This window comes from Leptidea sinapis, chromosome 13 (genome assembly GCF_905404315.1).
Source record: "Leptidea sinapis chromosome 13, ilLepSina1.1, whole genome shotgun sequence".
Lineage (NCBI taxonomy): Eukaryota > Metazoa > Arthropoda > Insecta > Lepidoptera > Pieridae > Leptidea > Leptidea sinapis.
Genome location: NC_066277.1, coordinates 4,078,446 through 4,092,500, shown reverse-complemented (window position 1 = coordinate 4,092,500; position 14,055 = coordinate 4,078,446). Strand labels below are relative to the sequence as shown.

Genomic DNA, 14,055 nt, shown 5'->3' with positions numbered 1-14,055 from the left:
AATTATACAAATTATTTAAGTTTTCTTTAGTGTTAATTCCGCTAATATTTGTTTTTAAAACAATTCGACACGTGTTTCGCCTCTACACGAGGCATCCTCAGGACGTGCTGTCTCTCCAAAATCTGGCACGAGACTCGACTATTCTAACTGTAATTGATTTTGATTGTCAAGTCGTAAATAGTCAGCCACGCTTTTCACTAGCTCATATTTTGAATATCAAACACAGCCTAGCGAAACTTTAAAAAAAAAAGCGATTCACACGATTGCATGAAACGTGTAGTAATTAATAGATTGAGAGATGACGGATATAATCTTGTAAAAAACGGATATAGCATTGCTTGCGGCGGCGTCGTCAGCCGGGTCGTCTCCTTCCCTCAAATACAACAACGATGGCTGGTCCATGCGTCAACTCCTAAACGGGCGCTGCTTGTGGTGCCAGGTCGACCAGGGAGGCGATGGCTGGTCCATGCGTCATGCTCGTGAACTGGTGCTACTCGTGGTGGCTGAATGATCTTGTTACCTAGAGGTCTGCTTGATGTATTTTTTATTATTGTTATTTCCTTTAAAGTTAAAGTTATTATATATTTTATTTTATGAAATGCTCACATAATGCCTCTATTTATTTACGGTATGTGTGGATTGATGCATCTACTATACTCAATAACTCTTGTGTTAATAAGTATTAATTTACTTTTTTTGACTTAATCGTGTAAGACTTTAAGTTTTTAACATTTGAGTATTTTTGTTGCATCACTTTGCATATATTGTAATTGAAATGATTTGTAAAACAATAAATAAAATAAAATGTTCTTAATTTAATAAAATCTTGACTTAAAAGAGTGGCAATGAGTTTCTTGCTGCTTCTTCTCATTAGCTCAACCCTTTACGAAGTAGCGGTAAATTCAATAAGAAACAATATTTTTATATTATTTTTGACATTCATAAGTGTCATTTCCGTGACCTACATGAATAAAGTGTTTTTGAATTTGAATTTATACTTCGTCGCCATATTGTAATTACTATTTCAAACTTATGTCAAATCACTGCACGTTTCATAATAAACTAAATTTCAGTTTTTACTTAGTAGAGAGTTAAGAGAAGAGTCCCGACTCTTATTACATAGTATTTACATCCTCTTTGATTTAACAATAATTAATAAACATACACATTGACAAATCAAATCAGGTCGGTCAGGTCAGGTTAGGTCGTCTATACAGTCGTCTGTTCTAGCATTATATCCAGTAGGAGGCTCCTTTACACAGGATTCCGGCTAGATTATGGGTACCACAACGTCGCCTACTTCAACCGTGAAGCAGTAATGTGTAAGCCTTATTGTGTTTCGGTCTGAAGGGCGCTGTAGCTAGTGAAATTACTGGGCAAATGAGACTTAACATGAGCAATTGTAGTGCCGCTCAGATTTTTTGGGTTTTTCAAGAATCCTGAGCGGCACTGCATTGTAATAGGCTGGGCGTATCAAATACTATCAGCTGAACGTCCTGCTCGTCTCGACCATTATTTTCATATATAAAAAAAACAACCGACTTCAAATACACTATTCCAAAACATTAGATATCATAATATGCACTAAAAAGTATAAAAATAATTGCCTATTTTTATACAATATAATTAATTAATCTAATTCTAGTAACGGTAATTGTTATTTTTGTAATCTGTGTCCTTCCGCCGCGACCCGCCTCTCAATTTTTGTTTTATTTTTTTGATTTTTAGTGTATTTAAAGTACACTAACTTACAATTTGTCTAAATATATTTCGATATACATTACATAATTTTTTTAATGCACCAATGAACGTAAGTGCTTTGCAATTTGATTACAGACAGTAAGAAATTCTGCCACAAATCGCACCCTTACTGTAAGTCGTTAAGGAGGGAATTGATCATCATATTCGAGTAATGACAATTACTTGACTATAACTATGTTATGTAAGATGATTTAAATATCCTAAAAGCATCAAAAAGATTCGGCCGAGTATCGTTAATTTGCTCCTAAGAATTGAAGAGTTCCGTTACTTTGTCATGGATTCCGTAATCAGAACTAAACCAAACTCTCACCAGTCCACCTTTGAAGTATATCCTTTCCAATAAAAAGAATCATTGAAATCGGTTGGCGCGATATTGAGTTATTCGTAAATTTATTATCCACTTTGCTATACGTATAAATAGCAATTTTCAGACTTTTATGGTTTTCTCATGTACGCCATTGTCTGATCTATTGCAATGTGACCAAATGGGAAGCACCAGCTTTCAAATAAAAAAGGAATCATCAAAATCGGTTCATCCAGTCGAAAGTTTAGAGGTAACAAACATTAAAAAAACATACCGACGAATTGAGAACCTCCTCCTTTTTTGAAGTCGGCAATATTATAATGCACATTTTATTTAGAATGGATGACAGATGCAAATTGCAAATGAAACTCCGCGTTATGCCAAGGTGTTGTGTATCTGTGGGCGAGTGTGCCGCGGCTGTGGTAGGCTTGCGCAAACTGCCATTGTTATCCTGACACTTTTGGCTTTTGTTGCTCAACAAGCCATTTAATGTAAGCTCAAGGCTTGGAAGTCGAAAAAAATTCGAACCGTTTAATGTTTATGTACATATAACAGACTTTCGGTTTTTTCTTACATACCTATATCCATGTATAGATTTTGGTTATGTATTTATATAAACGCCCTTATTCATAATAGTCTGCTAACTTAAAGCATTGCTAATTCTCACTCTGTCTTCTTCTATTGACCTAAGTCAGAATGAGAAAATACACTCCTTAGCGGCTGTTCTAAGTTAGCGGACCATTATGAATAAGGGGGTAAGTCGTTATTTTTCGCAGATAATTTTTCATCAAAATCCCCTCTATATCTCAAAAAACGGTTACCATTAGTGTGCCTGCTGAAGGGCGACCCTTATATTTCCTTGGTACCTTTTCACCTTAGATCATCATTATAGGTCTATTTCTACAACTGTGAAAACGTCGAAAAAAATTGAATTTAGATTTAACCTCTTTTTTGAGCAATTGACAAACAAATCGCGTGGGCAAGACCTAGCTTGTCATGCACATTAAAGTTATAATCCTTGACTGTTTTCATCGGTTGTCCAGCAGCAAGACTCTCTGTCTAGACTTATAAGCAATATAAGCTTTTACTCTTTGAATTTCCATTGCGTTGACTCTTTTTCGCTTTCAGGATACCACTGTCAAATCTAAATGTAAACAGATGAACTTTGAAATAAAAAAAAATTTAACAAAAACACTACCGACTTCAAAAACACTATTCCAAAACAATAGATATAAAATGCACTAAAAAGCATAAAAATAATTGCGTAATTTTATACAATCTAATTAATTAATCGGTACACCCAGTCGAAAGTTTTGAGGTAACAAACATAAAAAAAAATATAAAACAAAAACCCACGAATTGAGAGCCTCCTTTTTTTGAAGTCGGTTAAAAAGAAAAAAAATGTCTTGAGATTTCATATAAACCGCGAAGAAACTTTTGCCCGAACCTATTATATGATAAAAGATTCAGAGAGACAACACAAAATACGCAACTTCTAGCCGATTGGAGTTGACTTGATCGTCGATGGTCGAGTTTTAGAAGAAAAATAAATAAAACGTAATAAATAATCATTGATCATCATTCATTCACAGTGAGGTCCTCAATACTTACCTACGCTTTCCTCAACTTACAACCAAACATAGGAACGAAATTTCTTCTGCGATAAATTCCTGCACCAATATTTCCAACATGAAACAATTTGACATCTTATTTCGTGGCAGTAATGTTAAAAGAAACGCTCATTAGAAACTCAGACGCAAACACTAGGCAAGAAGATTTTGTTTCAGAAATTGAATTGTAATAATTATTTAGCAAAATGATTAAAAACGTCAAGGTAGTTCCACAATTTTGTTAAAATAATTATTTTTCTTTACTTTTGGATATGCAGTTTTTCACTCAACATTTGTCCTTACAAAAACGCAAGGGCGTGGCGTTGTATTTAAAGCGCGGTCGAAACGCAACTGAACGAAACGAAAACCTCTGCCTAGTATCTACTAGGCATCTAATTAACAAAATTTTGTACGTCAATCACTACTTATAATGAACTTTGTCGAACAGCACGCGGACAATTACAAAGAATGCTTATCGTATGGTTTTGTTTATTTAATCAGGTCATAAGGATTCTAAGAAATATATACTTCTTATCAGATCAAATGTGAGATTTAATGAATATTATTATAAGCGACTAGCTGACCCGGCAGACTCCGTTCTGCCACAATCGATAAATAAGAAACCTAAACTTTTGTAAAACAAATAAAAATAAATGCTCGGTTTGAATGAAATTTTATTATTATTTTTAATTGATTACACATGATGTTGCTTACTTATAAAACAGAGATTTCCTGAAATACAGGCTAGTTAAATAAGGTTTCAATTTGATATTGACAGACACACACAGTTATGGTAGTCTGGTAATCAATTTAAAGCTTTCTGATAAACTATATTTTTTGTTTTGTTTGGTGGTGCGGTTAGGTTCAGAAATTTTATATTTTGACAAAACTTAAGATTTATCAATCCACATAAAAATAATCTAATAGATAGTTAACAGCTGTAGTTAATCTACCAACTATAGTAACTAAAATTAAGTTAATTCTTTACCTCCTGAGAAATTTAGAAGGATATTAAAATTCTAATTAGTTAATCGTTACTTTGATTTCTGAACGACGGGGGACACATCAAACGAAAATCAAAATCGTTGTTTTTTTTTTAATTTTTAAAACCTTCCCTGGACTGCCACAAATAATTCAAAACCAAAATTAGCTAAATCGGTCCAGCCGTTCTCGAGTTTTAGCGAGACTAACGAACAGCAATTCATTTTTATATATATAGATGTATACTGAATGTATAGTAAAGGTTGGGGCAGTAAAGTCCTCGTATGGCGACCACGTAGGTACCAGAAGACGCAGTTTTGGTAGGCCCCCCACAAGATGGACCGACGATCTGGTCAAGATTGCCGGAATACGTTGCGCAGGACCGCTCGTCGTGGAAATCTTTGGGGGAGGCCTTTGTCCAGCAGAAAACGTCTCCCAGCTGATGATGATGATGATACTGGATGTCCCAGAATAGGTCGGACAAGGACAACTAGGAATGACTTTGGTTTTAGTTGGTCTGAGCTTTCAGATAAGCTAAAAAAGTTCGGTAAAAATTCGACAGTTTTTGAGTTATTGAGCTTATTTGAAATATGGGAAAAATGATACCTCGCGTTTTTTTTATAGTTGCTATATCCTTAAAATCATTCCAATATTGCGTTTTTTTTGTTTTGTTAGTTCGTTTGAGTCTGCACTAGATATCTCTTCACTTATTCATTTGTAAAATAATGTTATATCGAATTTACAGTACTTTATTTCTTATTTTTCCATTTGCATAAATTTTGTGTTCTAAGTTCGTGTGTAAAAAAATGTATGAACTTGATTTATCTAAGTGATAAAATAACATTTAAAATAAGTTTCGTAATGATTCCACACATTGGGAATGGACCGACCGAATGAATTATAAATTTTATGATATATTGAAATTCTATAAAAAAAACCAACCCCGCTGATTTTCTTGCGCCCGTTCTCCTCAAGTCTAAGGCATATATTTTGACGTCTCATAAGTAATTTAAAATCCTACTTCGAACGAAAATATTTGATTATGAATATTTTTGTCAAAATAAAACTGAAACATACAGCTGTCATCCGTATTCCAGAACTTAGAAATAGGCCGGTATAACTTTCGTGATTCCCATTATGTTAACGGAGAACGCTGAATCGTTTAAAGTTTGGTCCTTTATTCAATAAAAAATAGCTATAGCAGCATATATAATTAATACGTCTATAGATAGAATCAAAAGCTGGAAAGGCGTCGAAAAAAATAGCGGCAAACTGTTAGTCTCCGTTTTCAGCAACACACGCAGACTAAAACAGACTGGCTGACGTATCCGAGTGTAAGACGTAGCTGTCATGTACCCTACAGTAATAAACCTGACCTGTTGTCATGCGTAGCCTAACAGCTAGAGGCTCTATATAGACGTGTATATATTAAACTAATTAACAGTTGCAGCATATAGATATATAGTTAATAGTTTCCTATACATCTAGGTAATATTATGTATAATTATATAAATTCCCGCGGTTACAAATAGATGCGTGTAAAATAAGAGAATAAATAAAACCAAAATATATTAAACAAGCAAAGAGATATAAAATGTTATCTTTTAAGCGTTTTATTTGCTCTTTATTTTAGTTTTATTTGAAACCTTATCATAATCACACCCACTTCGTGAAGCCTCAATGGCGTAAGACTCAAGACGGTTCCCGCGCAAAAGTATACAGTGACAGGACGAGCGCGCGAAAAGCAACACAGATTAAACAATTCCACATTTGATAGTTTAAAAAGTAGCGAATAATACTCGTGTTTCGTCGCCTCTTTGGGATCTTATCAAAACTGATAAAGAGGCCAAGATCGTGTGGAATTTAGTGATTATTACATTGGTGATAGTAAATTGTATAGTTTTTTGTTCATTCAGTGTTATTATAATTATATTGGCCGTGTTATTTGAATAATATTATTTATGCATCATTAGAGGTTGGTATGCTACTTTTTTTTGTTTCTTTGTCAATTAACAGATCTTTGTTTAATTACTTTTTATTTAAGTGAAAGCATGCGGGTCCCATGTAATTACAGAGGCAATTTCATTCACATTTCTAAAAAAAGTTCATATTTATTTTTAGTTATAACGGCTACGTCCGGCATTTAATAAGTCGAGATTTTTTTTAATACAACTATTTACTAAGATTTTTTTAACTTGTATGTTAATCTTTTAAATGATTAAAACCCGTGTAATTGTAACTGTTTTTGCATGAGATTTTTGCGTGTAAGTTACATTTTTATTTTAGTTAACCCGGTTAACTAAAATAAATTATTTAATATTATTACTTAAAGGTGTAACACTCGCGTTAATCACTTATTCTAATTACAAATATTTATTAATTATACGAAGATAAAATTTCACTATAAAATTCGTACGAATATATTAGTCAAGTTTTTAGTACAACTAAGCAATAGGCAACATACTTAACCAGCATATTATGTTGAATTCTACGAAATAGTATTGATATGAATTCGCACTAACGTGTGTGTAATTCTACGCCTCTATTTCAAGTTATGTCGCAAGACCGACAGATTATAAGATAGTTATAAGTAATATATATTTTGTACATAATATTTGTGCTAATTATATTAAATTAGGGTCTATGATTTTTAATGATGTTTACTTTACACTACATGAATTTTAAAATTTTGAAGTACGTTTACTTCTTAGGGTTTCTTACTCGAAAATCATATTATTTTACATCAAATCAAAACCATTTTATTATTATTATTGTTGGCTTGATAGCGTATCCTTTAAGATTTCGCCAATGACGAGTTAAAATCACTTTATTCATGTAGGTCACGGAAATGACACTTATGAATGTCAAAAAAAAAAAAATCTTATTGAATCTACCGCTACTTCGTAAAGGGTTGAGCTAATGAGAAGAAGCAGCAAGAAACTCATTGCCGCTCTTTTATATCAAGATTTACATTTATATCGACTTACAAATCATTTCAATTACAATATGATATATAAAATGTAAAATGATGCAACAAACACACTCAAACATCAAATAGTCAATGCCTTACACGAGTAAGTCAAAAAAGTAAATGTAAATTAATACAAAAGTTATTAAGTACAGTTGCTGCATCATCCACACACACCATAAATAAATAAATAAAGGTATTCTGTGAGCATTTTATAAGCGATAATGTCTTTTGAATTTGACTTGTCTTTTAAATTATATATATCTATACATTAAAATGCAATATGAAGTTGATACGTACACTTTGTAACTCATAACTAGTTTATCTGTGGTATTGTGGGCGTCGGCGTCTGTTGCAACTTGCAAAGAGCTTGCGATCGGTATCAGCTACAATTGCCGCAGACATAAGTCTAGTAACGGATCTTGAGCAGTGAGCGGAATTATGCACAGGTGTTAAGTCACGTACATTGATATTGCACTACGAACTACTTTGGATTGTGTTCAAGATACAACACTGATCACGGTTCTAGGTCACTGTGCATACAATATACCGCTTAAGGCGACACTAAATGCCAGCGACCTTGAGCGATATGAGTTCACGGCTGCCGGCCCGCCATCTATGTAACAAAGCCAATATTTTCAAAATTCTTGGGTGGAAAACAGTTTATATGCTTACAACCCTCGTTATTCATTACTAATCTGAATAAATGAACCTACACAAAAAAGTACAAGCTACATGAATAACTTTTCTGGGAAAAGTACAAAAAAAATGCGTCATGCCATGCCAAAAAACTTGATTAACTTTAAAGAAAAGTGGTAGCTTAAAAAGGCTCGGCAGTGTTAACTATAACCAACAGCAAGCATTAGCAACCTACAAATAAGACTTAAGGGTATGTATAACAGGATTAAGTAGTGTTCATAGCTCGAAATGCTATACTTTCGCCACAAAACTTGTCTAAAAACACTGTGTTTGCGTGTTTATGCTTACTCTTCGCCTTAACTGATTTCATACCTTTACTATTTATTTCAATTCTGTCATAGAATTCAGAAGTTTAATATGAACGGCAAGAGATCTTCTGGGATCTTAGCCCTCATTTCACCAATGACACTTCAAACGTAGCTTAATAAAACCTAGTTTTTAACCGAATTCAAAAAAGTAGGTGGTTATCAATTCGATCGGTATTTTTTTTATGTATGTACACCGATTACTCTGAGATTTATGATTTACGTAATTCTTCTTTTGTTTGATGCGAAATAGATGAGATTTGGTCCCATAAATTTTTTACATAGTATGGCATATTTCAATTTTATGAACATTTATATGAAAATTTTCGTCTACCTGGATGACATAATTGTTTTCTGTGTACGCCTTTTTGTGGAGTTTTCATTCAGGTTGATTATATATTATTATTAACTGACACTAAAGCGTAAAAAATAATAATTAAACTACCTTAAAAAAACCGACTTCAAAAACTGAAAAGTAACAAATAACTAAAAATTTAATTTAATACACCTCTTATGCAAACCTTTACCTAATTATATATTTATTATTAATAAAATACTATTATTAGCATTTGCATGTTGATAGCTTTGAAGTCGGTGCCAAGCCAAATATAATAATGAAATTGCTGTTAGCCTTTTCGTATCGGCAAAAATAGGTAAGGCAAATAGGTAATTGGTTAAGGGATATTGGCCGGTTCTGGGTATAACCTATAACTTTTTACATATTTTACATTATTTCGCCGTTATGTTATGATTGGCTTCTCGAAAGCGTTACAAAAAGTTCATATTTTGCATTTATTAGTTACGATGACGTGGGCAGTCCGTGACAGACCATTCATTCATATTATATGCCTACACAGTTTGTTTATCAGTTTGCTTCTCCGTGTTGTTAAATTCTCTGTGTATTTCAAACACAATATATTAATCTTTATTTATACTCGTGTCAGATAGTCACTCAATCGGCAAGATATTATCAGAGATTGCAGATTTGGGAAGAGTTGCAAACGGGAATTTACGAGGGGAGGTCAAAAAGTTCGCGGAATGACTGGGAAAAAAGATGAAATGATACATTATGTTATTTTTCCTTTTCAATATATTCCCCCTTAACACGAATACATTTTTGGGATCTGGCATATAACTTATTAATACCGTCGAAAAAATAGGTTTTGTCTTGGGCGTCAAAATACGCCGAAATCGCCGACTTGACTTCATCATCGTCTCTAAATTTTTTTCCACGCAGCTCTTTCTTCATCTTTGGGAATAAATAAAAATCGCTAGGGGCCAGGTCTGGACTGTAGGGTGGATGGCGTAGTTGTTCAAAACCGCATCGATGAATGGCAGCCGTCGCAACATGACTCGTGTGAACGGGCGCGTTGTCGTGCAAAAGGAGTACACCTTTTGTCAGTTTTCCTCTTCTTTTTTCTTTAATAGCTTCTTTTAATCGGTCCAATAGGGAAGCGTAGTACTCTCCCGTTATAGAAACACCACGTTCTTTATAATCGATCAAAAGAATACCTTCAGTATCCCAAAAAATAGTCGCCATGATCTTTCCGGCCGATTGCGACACTTTAAATTTTTTTGGGGGTGGTGTGCCTTTTTTGTGCCACTGCATCGACTCCTGCTTTGACTCAGGCTCATAGTGGTGAACCCAAGTTTCATCACCGGTTACAATTCGGGCCATAATTTCTTCCCTAACTTCTCCACAGCGGTCCAAATACTCGCGGGAACAGTTGACGCGCTCACGTTTTTGCAGCGGCGTGAGCATTCTCGGGACCCACCTTGAACACACTTTACTCATGCCAAGATGTTGATGAAGAATATTTAAAATTGTGGTTTCTGATACTCCAACTGATGCTGCAAGTTGTTTCTTCTTCAATCGTATTGTCAAACAGCGATCATTGTTTTATTTAAGCTTGCCTTTGCTTTACTACATGAATTTTTTTTTAAGTCGTACATTGATACCGGTTCCTGTCGAAAGGTGACACTTATTTCATTTTTTTTTATGATAGAGGAGAACAAACTTGCCTACGGGACATCTGATGTTAACTGATTGGTAATGGTTTATATCACCTTTTTGTTCTTAATAGTGATTTTCATTATTATAACACTAGAAATAAGGGATTGCTTGTAACTAATTCTAGTAGGCTTCATAAGATACATAATAGCTTTAAGGGTAAATGTATACACTTCTATAATAAAATCCCAGCCACTTTTCAGGCACTATCTATAAATAAATTTAAATGTTTTATATAATAATGTCTTTGTCGTAAATCCTATTAGTTACTCCACTGCTGAATATCTAAATGATCGGACAGCCTGGGACTAGATTGTGTTTATTTTATAGCGATAGAAATGACTGTACAATATTGTATATTTTTATTGAAAAGAGTGCAAAAAAAATAATGCTGGGAGAGTTTCTTGCGCCCCTTCTTCTCTCTCAGAGCGCAATTTGTTTCCGAAGCGGTAGTAGTATCTAGAAGTTATTAGAAATGACATCAAAAATAATTCTAATGGAATCAATTTCGAGAAAATAAATGCCTTTTATGCGTTTTATCAAAAGATTTTTGATAAAAGGCATAAAACACAAACGTGCCAACAGGTCACTTGATGTTAAATGATCACCGCCGCCCATACTCTATTGTAACACCAGAGAAACAATAGCGTTGCTCGTTTCTTGTAGTCGTATAGTCCTGGAAATATCGAGCAAGGAAATTAATTCCAAAGTTTCGTTGTACATGGAAGATAATTTATTGAAAACCGCACTATTGAAGAACACCACGCGTCTAGAAAGTGCTGCTAAAGAGTTACAATTTGTATTTTTTGATATAGAAGTTTGAATGAATGAATAAATGAATGAAAGCTTTATTAATAACAAACACAAACCACACAGAATAATACAACTAAAAAGACTCAGGGGTAACAAAATAATTAAAAACTAATAGCATCAAAATATGCAAACGATAAAAAAAATGTATGCATAATATTATATTAACTATCTTAATTTAAAAGTACTGTGAAGCAGTTATTGTTATCAAAAGGAACTGACTCAGCGTCATGCTGTATTGAAATAATACCAACACAGCGCTGATTTTCAGCAGCCCCCAGGTGACCCATTGAGTAACTATTATATACTAGTTTCACTTTAAGGCGAACAGTAAGCAGAAAACACGCAAACATGGTGTTTTTAGACAAGTTTTATGGTGAAAGTGTAGCATTTCGAGCTATGAACACTACTTAATCCTGTTACACATATCCTTAAGTTTTTATTTGTAAGTTGCTAATGCTTGCTGTTGGTTATAGTTAACACTGCCGAGCCTTTTTGAACTACCACTTTTCTTTGAAGTTAAACAAGTTTGTTGACATGGCGTGACGCATTTTTTGGTACCTCTCTCAGAAATGTTATTCTTATAGCTTATACTTTTTTGTGTAGGTTAATTTATTCAGATTAGTAGTGAATAACGAGGATTGTAAACATGTTAACTGTTTTCCACGCAAGAATTTTGAAAACATTGGCTTTGTTACAAAGATGGCGGGCCGACAGCCGTGAACTCATATCGCTCAAGCTCGCTGGCATTTAGTGTCGCCTTAATAGAATCACAAAATATACAAACGTCGATTTGTTCCCGTAGATTCATAGACACTTAATACTATGAATTTTCGCTACTCTGTGACCGTGTGTATTCCGTGACACGATCTTGCACGGGCAAAGGTAAATTAGTTCCGCCCGATTCCTCAAGGCCATTTGCTTATACTCGAGCCTTAACTATTTAAATTTATGGCTTGTCTTGCGAATGTGGAATTCGGCGGAGATCAGGTCAAACAGCTCGTCGTAACACTTCCCGTGAAAAATGCAGTAATAGTTATTTATGCAACTGTTGTGTAATAAGGGGTAATAAAACACGAATGTGGGTTTATCACACGAGTAGTATCACATGAGTGTTTTAATATCTAATTATCAACAGTTGCATACAAGACTTTATCTACACCCAGAATATGAATTCTCTAAAAGATTCTGAAACAGTTAGCTTACTGCTAACATTAAAACAGCCCGTCCTAGTAGTAACCTAATATCATTCATTATAATCAATATACAAATAAACTAAGAATTAATGAAAGAATTATTTATTTTAGTAGTAATTTACATTTTGTATAGTGCAATTATTAAAATTCACTTGAATATTATGTTCTTTTGCAGCGTTTAAAATATCCAGCGGTGTGTTGTCAAAACTTAAATCGCTCATATTTACAAGAAAAATGGCGGGGTTTCAAGTATAACCTACTTTTTTTTTACGGCGCGCCACGTTCTGGTAGTGTGGAACGCGCGTAAACGAAAATGTTCTTTTTTTGAAATTCATACAGATACCACGCATCGAGGAATAATTAGAATGTGGCTGTTTGTTAAAACTCTTTGCGCTTGAAGGTATAGAAAAAAAACCAAGGAGTGTTGTTATGAAATTCAGTACAACATTACAACACTCGTTTGGATGATGAAAGGGTTATTACGATATTGGGTGTTTTAATGTTGGTAATAAGATAACTGTTTCAGAATCTTTAATAGAGGATTTAAAGCATGGGTAAAGATAAAGGTACTTCTACAGTTACATATTCTTTGGTAAATGACACCACAATGTAGCGACGTCTCCACGTAACGCCAAGCGATCGATAGTAACAAGTAATTAATACTTAAATTTAAAATTTAATACTTAAATTAGTAAATAGTATTTCAGGATCTTCTACAACTGCTTTGCGTTACATTTGAGTTGTACGCGGTGGAATTGTTATGCCTAGGTTCAACTAAGCGGTTAAGTCGTAAGTAAATCTTTTCTGAGGTTCTGTATATGATTATATAACAAGATCCCAGAAAATTTTAAAAGACGTTTATGTATTAAATGATTTTAGATTGATAAATGAATGATTAGGAATGGAGCGACCGCCCTGAGGCTATCTAAATTATAAATTTTGGTGTGTATAACGAAATTTTTATGAAAAAAAATGAGATGAAACCAATTAAATTTAGATGTACTACCACCGATTGCTAACGTTACTCTGAAGTTAATATGACAGGGTCGTTTCCACAATTTGTAGGTCGTTTCCACAGCCGGGTAAATAACTTCTTTGCATATAGTATTGATAAAATGAACATCAACGCAAAAACAAGGTTAATTAGTAGATATCTTAACGATACCCAAATGAGGTTAATTACGAGTTCATTCATATAAACTATAAGAAATTTCATTGATACTATGTGCACTATCTACATACACACCTGCTAAATATTAAAATAATTACTGTGTATTTCCATTAAGTTACTCATGTGTTAGTTTGTGCACGGAATCGATAATCTTATTGTAAGTTTTAAACCTACTAATATAATTAGTGTGAATGTAAGTTTATTTGTCACGTTTACACGTCTAAAGGACTGAAACGATT

At 33.8% G+C, this 14,055-nt stretch overlaps 1 protein-coding gene across 6 annotated transcripts in view; it reads left to right on the top strand.

The window, feature by feature from the left end:
- The window catches only part of LOC126967751 (cytospin-A), a 108,623-nt gene that overhangs the window by 16,797 nt on the left and 77,771 nt on the right, over positions 1–14,055 (top strand). For 2 of the 6 annotated variants that reach the window (XR_007730076.1, XM_050812417.1), the window contains exon 1: positions 6,370–6,631. The exons of 1 other annotated variant lie outside the window; for it this stretch is intronic. The gene's annotated coding sequence lies outside the window, so the exon portion shown is untranslated. Of the gene's footprint in view, positions 1–6,369; positions 6,632–14,055 lie in introns of those variants that run through there. 3 more of the 6 variants (XM_050812416.1, XM_050812414.1, XM_050812423.1) reach the window with 2 other exon arrangements.